The sequence below is a fragment of the Rhipicephalus microplus genome, chromosome X (assembly GCF_043290135.1).
Source record: "Rhipicephalus microplus isolate Deutch F79 chromosome X, USDA_Rmic, whole genome shotgun sequence".
NCBI classification, from domain to species: Eukaryota; Metazoa; Arthropoda; class Arachnida; order Ixodida; family Ixodidae; genus Rhipicephalus; species Rhipicephalus microplus.
In genome coordinates this window covers 5,168,740-5,182,204 of record NC_134710.1, presented here as the reverse complement: position 1 = coordinate 5,182,204, position 13,465 = coordinate 5,168,740, and the positions used below count along the sequence as shown (strand labels likewise).

Genomic DNA, 13,465 nt, shown 5'->3' with positions numbered 1-13,465 from the left:
GGATTAAAGAAAGATAAAAAAAGAAGGATTAAAAAACAACAGTTTGTTTTACCGATCATGGAATGAAAAAAAATACTTTGAGTGCTTTGCTTTAAAATACCAAACTTTCCAATGGTTCCTTGAACTGTTCGCAAGAAGCAACTTGACCATGAACCTGTCGTCCGTCTAAATGACGGGTGTAATTTTCACCTTCAGGCATATTACACCCAAGTCATCTTTTATTTCGAATGTGATAGGCATTTGTTTCTGTTCTTGAAATATTGAATGGAGACAGAATGAATGCCTTTGTATTTTGTGGAACACGTCACATTGGAATGCCTTCTTTTACTATACAGGCATCTGCATTAATCTAAATACGCGTGCGAAATACGACAACGTCGCTTATATGACTGCGTATACTGCAGCGCAGCGGAAAACAATGCGCTGATTAAAACTATAGGCCTAAATTACCCAAGCTAGGATATGCGCTTCATATGTTAAAAGGAGACCTGTAGTCTTATTATCAGGTCACATATGCAAATTGCAATTGAAAATAGCCCTTACGGGCATGAATTACGCTTGACTGTTTGAAGTATGTCAAATTCACGCAATATATTTTCGTGGTACTCGGTGTGAAACCCAAGGGGGAAAATGAGGTAATACACTTTTATGTGCTAATTCCAGTGAAGAGTGATAACTAGCTTGTAAGTTGTGGGGTCCCGATATGGTGAGTGAGCTCCACGCCACGCTCTTGGATTGAACGGGCACAGCAGACGTGGTCGGTACAAACCAAACAACATACATACATTTATTAAACTAATTTATAACGATGATATCGTCCGCCGAATTGATACATAACTCATTATGTAATACGCTAGGTCATCGTTACGCAATAACACGACAAACACACTAACACACCCAAGGCGGCGTCGCCAACGCTTGACTTACCACGTGGGCCCCCGGCGTCGCAGCCCGCGGTGCCACGCACCGAGGACCCACGCTAGAGACAACCGTTCGCGGCAACCGCCACGCGCAGAAGAGACTCGCTCAACTCTCGCCCGCCACCAAGGCTCGCTTCCGCCAGGGTTCACCGCCGGCGCTGCCCCATGATGATGATGACGATAAGGGTGCTCAGCGCGAATACAACGCCACCTATCGCCCGGCGGTCGTCACACGAAATGCGGCTTTGGGGCGAGACATTTGCGCCACACGGCGCAAACAACTTTACAGGGGGTGTCAGCACCCTCATAAAGTACATCTCTAATTATTCATCATCAGTCTGGTTTGGTTCGTGCTAAGAAAGAATGAAGCGCCAAGTGCTGAATGCATACCCAGTTTTTTTTTTGTTCGGTTCAAGCAAAGGAAATTAACTCTTCACGTTGGTCCTGGAACGCGGCAAGTGGAATGGTCGTCGACTATGACAGTGTCTCCAGGATCACGTAGTGCAATGACCATAAAGGGACAATAAAAAAAATTGGCGTATCAGTTTGACGATCTCGAAAACACTACTCTTACCGCGACATGACACTTGATAAGCGAGAAAACCTGTGAAAGGAAAGTGCGGCTGGAGATGCAGGCTGCATGAGATTGCCGCACACATTGACGTAGTAAATTTTCAAAGCGTCTACTGGGTTTTACATAGTTTTTGATGAATAAAAATGAAGGAAATTACCATCTGTGGGTGCAGTAGGCATAGCATGTCAAGTTTTGGAAAATCAATGGCGCGAAAATACGATAATGTATATTTCGAAATTTCTTATGATTTGACTCAACATTCAAAAATGAAACTTGAAACTTGATTTTGTCTTCTAGCAATTAAGATATGACTGTGAAACTTATGGCAATAGTGTTCTCAAGGTGTAGTTTATTAATCTAAAAGTTATTGTTTCTGTTTAGTGTCACTTTAAATGAAATTACCGCAAGTTGTCAACTCGGGAATTCAGTGCGCACTGCGGCTACGTTTCAGAAATTCCAGAGGGTTGCCCCTTTGGTGTTGCAGGGTTTCGCCTTACATGTTTCATTACGGCTGGGAAAGAGGCTCAAAGAGCGTATGTGAGGCTAGAGGTGTCGGGTCCCTTTTGCACCCACAGACCATGCACCATAGGTTTGTCAATATCGTGCACTAACGAATGCGGGGGGAAAGTAGGGCCTGCTTGCCGGGACACACCATGAACGTGTTGTTATTCTCTCACGACAACTGTTTCCATCACTGTTCTTAATGCGAACTCCCAGTTTTCTGCCGAGAGCATTCTTGGAGCATCCGATACTGTCAGCAGCTGCGCTTTACAGCGAAAGCTGTGTAGGGTAAGAGAAACGAAAAACCGTTCGGCATCAATGTCACGAGCGGTCTTCATTGGCCGTGTAATCACTCATCGGTAACGTCGTTCTCGGCGTCGTACTCAAGCACGTGCGCTATTGGCGGCGTTGTGAGCGACATCGTCCATCCCGTCGCAGCCGCGACGCCGAGCACGTGCGCATCAGTTTCTACCGACACCTTCCACATGGGTAGGCCACGGACAACTCTTGAAGAGTGGCGACAGTGGAAACACGAGAGAACTCGCTTTTGCTGGGCCGATGGTGCTGTCCGGGCACAAAAACGGGCCCATGAGGCTGAGTGCCGGCAGCAACGGCATACCGATGAGTCGGAAGCCTAGCTTCCAAGCCATCGCGATCGGGAATGCAAGCGCCGGTGGTGGGGGATCCTTAAAACCACGCCGCTGTGTTTGCTAGCGATGTTGGCTCGCTTTTAACAACACCACGCCGAACAAGCGCCGTTGCGGCTTGAGTGTTATGATTGTGGGAGCACGTTTGAAACAATTCGCATACGAATCAAATAGTGATGACAGTGATGACTCCGAATCGAAGGCTGTTCAAATGGTTTTCTAACAGTGAGGCAATCATTTTCAAAAACAGCACAACACTGCCAAGGAAGAATATACAAAACAGCCCAAGAATTCTACATTTAATTTGAAAACAAGAGCGCAAGATGTTTAACAAATGGACTATAATATTATATAGAGTCAACAAAAAATAGCAGCATTACTTAAAAGGCACGCTCACACGCAGCTGGAACTATAGAGCCTTCTGAAATAGCTATATTATTCATCATCATCAGCCGGAATACGCCGTTGTGGAAGGAGAAAAAATCTCATCTACGGATGATGTTCTAAGACCATGCAGTAATGATGATCAACTCGGCGACTTACAGAATGCCCTCAATGTAGGATGAGTGCGCATTGCTGTAGGATGAATATTCTGTGAACTAGTGGTACGGAGACCATCCCAGAAAGTGGCTTTGTCACTTTTCGGAGTAAGCAGCAAAGTTTTGCGTCCATAAACGATACGTCAGCTCCAGTGTCGATGAGGGAACGTTCGCGGAAACCGTTCACAAACGCGTTAATGACATTCGATGGAATTCGCTTAGGGCTTTCACAGTTCGATAGCGTCGCAGCCCTTGCTTTGAAGACTGCGACGACTAGTTTTCCTGCTCCTGTGTGGCCGAATTCGTCCGCAGTGGTGACGGACATCGACGTCATAGAGACGGGGACCTACGAGGAGATGAGACTGGGCGAAAATGTAGGTAGCATAGACGGGGGTAGTTGTGGAAGGGACGGCTCAGCTAGCTAGTGACAGGTGATGGGACAAAAATTGGCTGCATGCGGAGGCAAGAACGTGCCTTGAGACCGGTGTAACCACATGCAAAGCAGATGGGCGTGTGCCATCGGTTCGCCCCGCCACGGTGGTCTAGTGGCTAAAATACTCGGCTGCTGACCCGCAGGTCGCGGGTTCGAATCCTGGCTGCGGCAGCTGCATTTCTGATGGAGGCGGAAATGTCGTAGGCCCGTGTGCTGAGATGTGGGTGCAGGTTAAAGAACCCCAGGTGGTCGAAATTTCCGGAGCCCTCCATTATGGCGTCTCTCTTTACCATATGGTGGTTTTGGGACGTTAAACCGCACATATCAATGTGTGCCATCGGTTCGCCGTAGTAAATCCGAGCCATGTCGTAAGACCCGACCGACGAAATGGCAGCTGGAATGACTGCATGGGGGGCTGAAGTCGAGGCGCCGGGAGGACGTCAGCATACGTAGCCGGCACACCCGTTGCGGTGAACCAAGGTCGAGTGGCACCTCCGGCGTAACTCCGAGGGGAGGCCACCAGAAGTACTTGAGGCTGCCTGCCAACAATTAAAGCGTTACTCAGGGGCGCAGAAGCCGGAGGTTGGTGGCGGTACGCAGGCACTACTTCAACGATTTCCTGCTCAATCGCTCGGCGGGAGGGAGGAAAAAGGGTGGTTAGTCACCGAGTGTTGAACAGCTGGCGAGTGGGCAGAGAACAGGAGGGAGAACTGCCGTGCGATTTTCTTGTGGACGAATGTCTTGAGTTCTGGCAGGAACGCCGCCTGGTCAGAGCTGGCCATCAAGCCAGCAAGCTCTACATCTCGGGAAAGAGAGCGACGGGTCATGCAAGGCGGCCGGCAGAGCTCCTTGTAGCACTAGCACAGCGTTATGGCCTTGGCGATTGTGCCAGGGTTTTTAGCGAGCAGCGTGGTAAAGGCATCAACGTCAATACTTTTCAGGACGGGCTGGATCATGTCAGACTCAGACAGGGTTTCGTTGGCTTCCCTACATAAGTCGAGGACGTCTTCGATATAACTGGTGGACGACTCACCAGCCTGCTGAGTGCGTTCACGTAAGCGCTGTTCGGCTTGCAGCTTAGGAACGGCAGGGTGGTCAAAAACTGTGATGACGGTTGTTTTAAAATGTGACCAAGTCACATCGAACGCGTGGTTGTTGTACCAGAAACTGGCTACTCCCGCAAGGTAAAATACCAAGTTGGTCAACTTGCCGCCGTCGTCTCATCTGTTGGGGACGCTCACGTACTCGTCAAACCAGTCGGTGGGGCTACCGGTGCCAGTGAAGATGGGTTGGTCGCGGATGCGTTGGACACCGGGACAAGCGGGCTGCAGGAGGGAGGTGTTAGCTGAGAAGCATTTTGGGAGTGTACGAAGAAAGAGTAGGCTACGAAGGAAGGGTACGAGATTCAAGCTCAACGTGCATCGAACGGGAGCACAACACTCTCTACCAATTTGTTATAGTGTCTTTTTAGCTGGCACTCAGCGAAAAAGCGCAATGACAGTGATTGCAGCCAGGCACAGACTCTCAGCGCGAGCGGCGTCCTTTTTGGAGATGAGTCAGATGACCCACCAAAAGGCGCTCGAGAGTGCAACCGATTTCTAAGTTCCAAGCATCCGCTTCGCCATAGTTCTTTTAATTTTGTGCGCGTATGAAAAAATGTCATCGTTGATTTCGAAATGCGCTAACTTAATAATAACTGGTCTTGATCTGTCGTTTCAATGAGGGCGTGTAATTTCACGTGATTCAACGGATGAATGAAGGTGCTGGATGCAATGATCAACGATTAGTTTTTCTGACTCACGCCAGCTTTTATTAGGGGGGTTCTCTAATCAATAAAATTAAGGTTACATCGACGAGACCTGTTGTCGGCGTCGTGAGCTCGGGCATTGAGTGACGACGCAAGCGTCAGTTTCCGTATGAAGCTTGACAATTTCGGCCTTGGCAGCCACGAACTCTGTGGACTTAGATTTGATTTCGGCCATTTCAGAGTTGATTTCCAGAAATATTTTCGCATGATCAGTCGTGGTTCCTTCAATGCATTTCAGTTGATCGAGAGCAGCTAATGGCCCTGACTGAAGCATAGCGTGGTAGGTAGTTCAAAGTTTGCATTGTCACCAGGACCAGGGTTAAGCTCAACGTCACTGGACAACAATAACAAGTCAAAGAGCAGTCATAAATAGCGGTCGATATCGAATGCGGGCCCGGCAGCATGACCAACGCTCTATGACTGGTCTGCTTGGCAAACACGGAATAGCTATTGGTTACCTGCATGGCGAAAAGCAGTGGTTGGTAAGCACAAAGCATCGTTGACGTGCCAACGAGCCAATGCCGCCTAAAAACTATTTTCAGGTCTGCTCAGTGCAGCCGTAAGGTCACTCACTTTGACCAAGTGAGCGCACGTAGTAGAGGCTATGAATCCATTGCCATCATTAGGGAGTTTTAGAATAGCGCACCTCGAACCCTTGCGGTGCGGTCGCTGCCACTACGCATGCGTCGAAACGTGAACCACCGTTCGCGGCCCGCCCGCAGAAAATCGGGAATAGCGTGCGGCGATCGTCGCCCGCGAAGTGCTGTGTGTAGCTTCCATGCATTTAGGTTTGCGGTCTGGGCGAGAGTCCCTATACTTTTCCCTAGGGTGAGCAAACGCTATTATAAAGCTCGCATGACGCCCGCAACTAAAGCAACGCCCGCAACACTTGCAAACGTTATTATAAAACTCTCTATTGTCTCCTCGTAAAAGAAAGTGTTCGCGGCGAGTTTACACGCGTAACAGCTTTATTCTGCTTGTTAGGTCTGGAAAGTCGCTTGTATAAATAATGTATTATTACGCTTTAAAGTATTTTGCCATTTATTGGTAAGCCATTTACTACTCCACAAAAAACTCAGCTCAGAAAACAGTGTGCGCCATCGATTGTGTGGTCGATTTATCATAGCAAAATTTGATGGCCCCACGAAGTAACAAAAAAATGTGGTAAATTTGGTGCTTTATTTATTCACCCACACGTGCGCTCATACAAACATTATCTAGAAGCGCAAAAACTGTTCATAATCATTTGTTAAGTTCCTGCACTTTTCTTTGATGTGTTAGCGCTATTGTGCTCTTTCTAAGGTCTGTCTTTATAGAGACAGTTATTTAGCATACTGTTCGCTGCTGCCACATGTTATTCAGCGCAATCTCAGAGCGATGTCCATTTTAACAGACATTGAAATCTTCCGTTTAATAAAAATGTGTTGGAACAAAAAAAAAACGGAGCAGTGTTTCCACTTTCGAGCTGGCCCCTCTCGCACTGATGCGTAATCGCTCATATAACTTGGTCCGGAGCCCTTCACTACGGCAACTCTCATATGGTGGTTTTGGGACGTTAAATCCCACATATCTAGATCTATCTATCTATCTAGCTCATACAACTTGAGGCCATGCACCGTGCTTGGGGCGTTGAGAAAAATTATTGGCACTGCGTATAGAGTAAACCGTGTAGGCCCCATAGAAGCTTCTACTGCCCTACCAGTTCTAGGATCGGTGTATTTGGTAGTGCTTATTCAATATTCTGGCTTGAAGTGGAGCTCAACCATTTCAGAAAGCGCTTTTGGCCACGAGATCAAGCAGAGTCGCCGCCTGGTGTCAACTGGCCGAAATGGTGAAGTGTGAATTGCTGCTTGCGTCGTCTGCTAGCCACGTCGTGTGCACGTTCGTCATGCCCGTTCTCAAAGTGGGGTTTTTCTGGTCATGTCAGTACGAGTGTAACTGTTTTTACGTATGCCTGAAACTACGTACGAAAGCATTTGGTCTTTCTCGGCGGCTAATGCTTATAAATAAGACGGGCGAGTGCAACTTTCTAGACTGCTCTTTATTGTTGTCGTACCCTCCATTCACCGGAACAATTTCAGAGTGGGGGCCGTTTTTTGTTTCAAGCACGTCGAAAAATGCTCTTGGCATGCTCCCAAACATGACGACTATTAAATGGTGTGTCAATGCAGCGTTTTACAGCGACGCGGTTGTAAAAAAAAACAAAGCAGGCTCTAGGCCATACATTTGCGCGCTGTTGGTAAGTGTACAATTACGGCACTTTAGTTTATCGATCATGCGAGCAGCCTTCGTTGTTTATCTAGCCGTGGTACCACTACATAGAAATATTACTTTCACATAAACTATGGTACATCGGTACTCTAACTGTACTTAAAACAGAGTTACCGTGCGCAACCATGTGATGACATTGAAGAACGCTTTGAAGAGCCCAGATGTTGACAATTATTTAATTAATATGCAATGTCGTAGAATTTCACTGAAAATTTCATCTTTTTTACATTGTCTTCAGTGTTTGTGTGACATTGTTAGTGACAAATAAAAGGCATCTGAAAAAAAAAAACATGCTTGTCTCGTTGACCAGGCCTTTGTTGTAGTACTGTCATGCACATAATAAATTGATGAAAACTTTCTGCGGAACTCTAATGTAATCTTTTTTATATTCTTACTGCAAGAACATGTGATTACACGTGGTAAATGCAGTGTAGCGCAAAGAGCCGTCAGCCAGTACGCTTTCCTGACAGAATTATCGACTGCCCCAGATCTCAAGATGAACAGAATGAGAGAAAAAAATAAATGACATGCGTATAAGGTGCAACCGGGGGTACTGAACTAATCGCGCAGACATGCGGGTTTTCTACGATCTTTCTTTCTTTATTTTTTGTAGTTGAAAAAGATGTAAAGTTGAAAAAGACGTAAAGTTCAGTCACGCTACAGCAGTGCGTAGCAGGCGGAACACAAGCTAACCACGTACAAACAACACAGAAAAGGCGTGATTTAGCGCGAAAACGTGAGGAGAATCACCCAGGACGAGCATCTCTTTGAAAGGCAGAATGCACTTTACTCGCGGGTAATGTTAAGGTTGAATAGGTGTCGTGCACCGATTCAGTAGAGAAGAGCGTCGATAATATTAGTAAACTGTAGTCAACGCATTTTATCTGCCGACAGTCGGCTCAGAACGAGCGCAACGAAGCGCCGCTGCTTGTATTTGTATACGCGCCGCCTATACCGCCTATCCACAATTTTGCGGGACAGTGTTGCCACCAATAGCCCGATCTAGCGGCGATTAGTGCAGGTGTCACCTAAATTCGGCTGAAATACATCAGTACTATATATTTCAAGGAAACACGGGAAATATTAGGATAAAGTGCTGGCCACACTGCCGCAAAAATAAAGTAATGCAAAAAAGTGGTTGGACTACCAGCAAGATAATACTATGCACAAAACCGATGCACTAAGCAACGCGCCAGCATTATTTGCTTTTTTTACAATTAAGTAAACGGAAGTACTACAAGAAGCCCGCTGTGCTATTCGAAAATAGCGCAATGTTACCGACCCTTTTGAAAGAACTCCTATTCTGAGAATGTGCTGACACGTGCGCGTTTATTGCTTCAATGTCATGGGTTTACGCTAAAAAGTCAGAAAGCGTGCGACATCTTTATTTCAGAGCAAGATTGGTACGCATGTTTCATACAGTGCCAATGAAACGACTTAGAAGTATGTAGTACGGGCGCATGCGTATCTTAAGGTCACGAAGAGAACGCCATCTCGACGCGCGGAACACTCCCACTTGGTTCTTCAGACGTCCTTAGGAATCAACAGTTGCACCTTTGGTATATTGTCGTGATTTCCGCGGCAATTCGGCACGCAGTATCGCCTCATCGCGCAGATTTGCAGCCGTACAGTATGCGAATATTCAGAGCACAATGCTCATCACATATGCACGCTGCAGTTCAGACACAAGAAAACACGCTTTTATGCAGTCACGAGCAAACACATCAACACGCCACAAAAGCTGGCTTGGCAATCAATTTCTGTCGAACAGCGTGAGCAAGCGTGTCTGTGCTGCCAAACACGACGATCAGGACGGAGTAGCGTCAGACAGCGGCAGGAGTAGTGAGCAGGCCTGAAATTATCTAGCCAACTAAAGGTGCGCAGGCGATGGCGAGGAAACATTCCTATCTTGGTGGAAGGGGTGTCGCTATCATCGATGCAAAACTGGAACCCTCCCCACGATAGCAGGCTGGAAGAAAGATCGTCGATGATATAGTTGGCAGGAGTTCATTTGTTCATGTGCGCAGATGGCTCACGCAGCCTTTCATGCCGGGTAAGACTGGCGCTCAGAGCAGGGCGTATCCCAAAGAAACATCTGAGGCCACCACGGTGCCCCCTGTAGCGCGGTGTATTTCGTAGGGCCCCCTGAGGGCAAGCTTCACAATACTTGATTACGCCAGGGCAAGAAGCTGCATAGTGAAAAGTAGCTGTTGGTAAGGACGAACGATTGTTGACGTGCCGCCGAGCCAACTCATGGGCGCACATGGCGCACGCAGCGATGTACGAAGCACGTCAAAACTTTTGCCATTGTCTCGAAGCACAGCACTGCATCATCTATACCGACCACAAACCTCTACCTACGCCTTCTCGCGACGACACTACAAACTCCCGCCGTCGCCCCGCCGCGGTGGTCTAGTAGCTAAGGTACTCGGCTGCTGACCCGCAGGTCGCGGGATCGAATCCCAGCGGCGGCGGCTGCATTTCCGATGGAGGCGGGAATGTTGTAGACCCGTGTGCTCAGATTTGGGTGCACGTTAAAGAACCCCAGGTGATTGAAATTTCCGGAGCCCTCCACTACGGCGTCTCTCATAATCATATGGTGGTTTCGGGACTTTAAATCTCACATATCAATCAAAAGTCCCGGCTAAGAAGCAGAACCTTCTGCTCTTGTTCATTGCCCAGTTCACCACGAAGATCGAGCTTGTCGGCGGGAAAGAAAATGTGGTCGCCGACGCATTTTCACTAGGGAAGCTATCAGCTTTTCACAGATAACAGCTAACGTCATCTTCGAGGTGAACGGACGCTGAACTGCAGAATATCTCAATTGTGGGTCCTCAGAAACTTTCTGTCTTTGTTTTTTTTTTGCTTCCGTAGTTACGCAGTAACTACTTCTAGATTGAGCTGTTCCTACATTCAATTACACAGTAATATACTGTGACTTGGCGACAGGACGAAGCAGGCCCTGTGTGCGTCGGCCCCTGACCAATCACTGTGGCCTTTTTTAACCAGCTTCACAACCTCACCCATCCCGGCATTAGCTCCTCTACATGACTGCTGGCTGACTTTTACGCCTGGCCCTCCATACAGCGGGATTGTCGCACACGGGCGCACTCCTGTATTCAATGCTAACATGCTAAAGTCACCAGGCACGTCACCTCACAGCTCGAAGTTTCCCCTCGGCCCTCTGGTCGGTTACAGCACGTTCACCTCGATATCATAGAACCATACCCCCTGTTGGATCCTATCGCTACTGCCTCATGCCATCAATCGGTACACCTGATGGCCTGAAGCATGGAACTTCAAGTGAATAAACGCAGAAGTCGCCACAGCCTTCTTCACTGGGTAAATTGCTCGCTTCAGCTTCCCCCGCGCGGTGTCGCCGCCGGCCAGAGATGAGAGCTCAAATCGCATCTTTTCGGGTTGTTCGGACTCACCAGTGGGTTCCAGCGCTTGAGGATCGCAAGCTCCTGCGCCAACGGAATGATAGCGCGGTTCCAGTGGCAGTTCCGATTAGCCATGTGCCAGGGGCGTTCGTGGAGAACACTCAGTACACTGGAGCTCTCGCGCGCTGTGACGTAACGAACAACTGGTGTGAGCGCGCGTTTTCATTCCGGCGAACAATATTGTTATTTTGTTTCGTGGTTAGCTGCACGTAAAAGTGAGATTTGAAATTCGAAGCATTTCTTAGCGTCCTGCAGATATTTTGAGCGTCCATTCGTCCGTCCGTCCATCTAAGGCTTCTAAAATTTATCACAAAGAATTTCGACGCAGCTCAAATTTCGACAAGTGAACTTTTTTTCGTCAAGGAAACGCTGTTGTCCTGACGAGAACAAGTCAACTTGCCGAAACATTGTTTTTCGCGGCCTTCTTTCTCGAAAAACTTCTGATCTCTTCAAGCCTCTCCGTATACGTCAGAACTTCAGTATCATTTGGTACTCAAGTTCCCCAAGAAAAGTATGCGCGCCGTTGTAACAAACGTCATTTAGTCAAATACGACGTGTTATTCATAATTTTCGCATTGCTTCAGACATTCTGTGTTCAACGTTTGCTCATTATGTCCGTATGTCAGTTGTAAGTTAAAGCTGCTTTTTTCGATTGAAACTTTCTCGCTACAGTGTATGTCTGTTTTCTCTTATACAAAACGTGCAATAAAAAGTTCGTTGTCTTTGTGCGGATCGAGTTTCGTCTTACTGAGAAATCAGTCAGCTTAACTGTCACCTCTTCAGAAAACACGAAAAAAAGATTAACAAAATTTGGCTAGCGGGCCTGAAAGAAGTCGTGAGCGATTTACGCTTGCATGCGAAGTGGGAGAGCAGGGCTTCGGCGCCAATTCTCCTCCTCTCAATTTTCGTCTTTTTTCTCTCTATTTCTAAACGTCACTAAAGACGTCATGAAAGACATTTTCTGTTCGTTATTTATTCCTAGTAAAAAACCCGGCAACCGCCAGCGCTAAAAGCGGCGCTTCTGCTGCCAAGAGCGAATACATGGGAGGTATAGGGAGTTTCCGCCCCCTTCCCAAGCAATCTGCGTGCGTGGTATTCAAGCATTCTACCACAGAGCCACGCCTGATCTCGGACCTACTTTTTAAATAGACGCTAACTTCCGTGAAACGTCAAATAAATGAAATCGAGAGTTCGGCGGAAACCAGTCTCTTCGGGACAAAACACGATGAATGTAAGCGAACACCGACCGAATAAACTTCTTTTTTTTTCTTACTTTAAAAAGTCTATTTTGTCGGCGTTTGCTTTTATTCATATTGAAACGACAATTGTGCTTGCAGTGCTAGCTATCCAATTTTATAAATATTACATATGTAACTCTATGACACAGTCATCACGTCTGATTAGCGTAATAATGGGAATTTTGTTGAAGCCCACCGAAAACACACAGACACAAAAGGCTGACAAGGACAGTGCTTATTCTGAATTTTATAATACAGAAAAATGTATTTAACGCGCATACATGGTTCTTCGCGCATGTTCAACAGAGCTGAGAGCAAAAAAAAGGCACTCGTATCAGCATTACGAAATTTGCGGTGTTATTCTGTGTCATTTGGGGTTAGGGGTCATGCGCTGGAGTTGATTTATGTAGTAGTGTCTACCATTCTCGCGAGCACCAGCGCTTCATATAAGCTTATCGCTTGTGGTGTTGCTAATACTCATTTTCCTGTTGGCATTGTTGTGCAAGAGTCAACAGCTGGTTATGTAAACGTCTCCAACTCTTCAACATATGTCGGTGCGTGCAGCATTTTTACATATATTTACCGTCATTTTATGATGCGTCACTGAAAATAAAAAAAATTACAACCCGACCACCTTCGCTTTGCAAGTCGGATGCAAGTCGTTCCACGGGAAATACCGCCAGTATAACATTTAGGCACGACACGTTTTGACCGGACGGACCATATCGTTGCCCCTAATAGTAAACAGACAAGGAGCTCTCGCTGCCACGAGCAAACAACTTGTTGTGCCAAGTGTGGCATTGGTGTGTACGTGAAATGCTTTGAGGTTTACTGAACCGGTATATGAACCCAGTGACTAGCATGTAAAACAGCTTGCAAAAGTGTTCCACTTACTTTATAGTTAACAGACATTTAGTGCGTTGTTGAGGGTACAAGTTAAAAACAATATTCGTTTACTGAAATGTCTGGAGTTTCGGCGTACAAGGGTTCAGAGAAAAGTAATCCTAGATACTAATTAACACACTCCTTGTGTAAGCCTGCACCTTCTAGCATTAAGCCTTGACGGGAACGTGCTTTATCTCAAACAAACTT

At 46.9% G+C, this 13,465-nt stretch overlaps 1 protein-coding gene across 3 annotated transcripts in view; it reads left to right on the top strand.

Moving 5' to 3' along the window:
* Positions 1–13,465, top strand: part of LOC119175633 (uncharacterized) — a 237,041-nt gene that overhangs the window by 60,570 nt on the left and 163,006 nt on the right. The gene's annotated exons all lie outside the window — the stretch shown is intronic.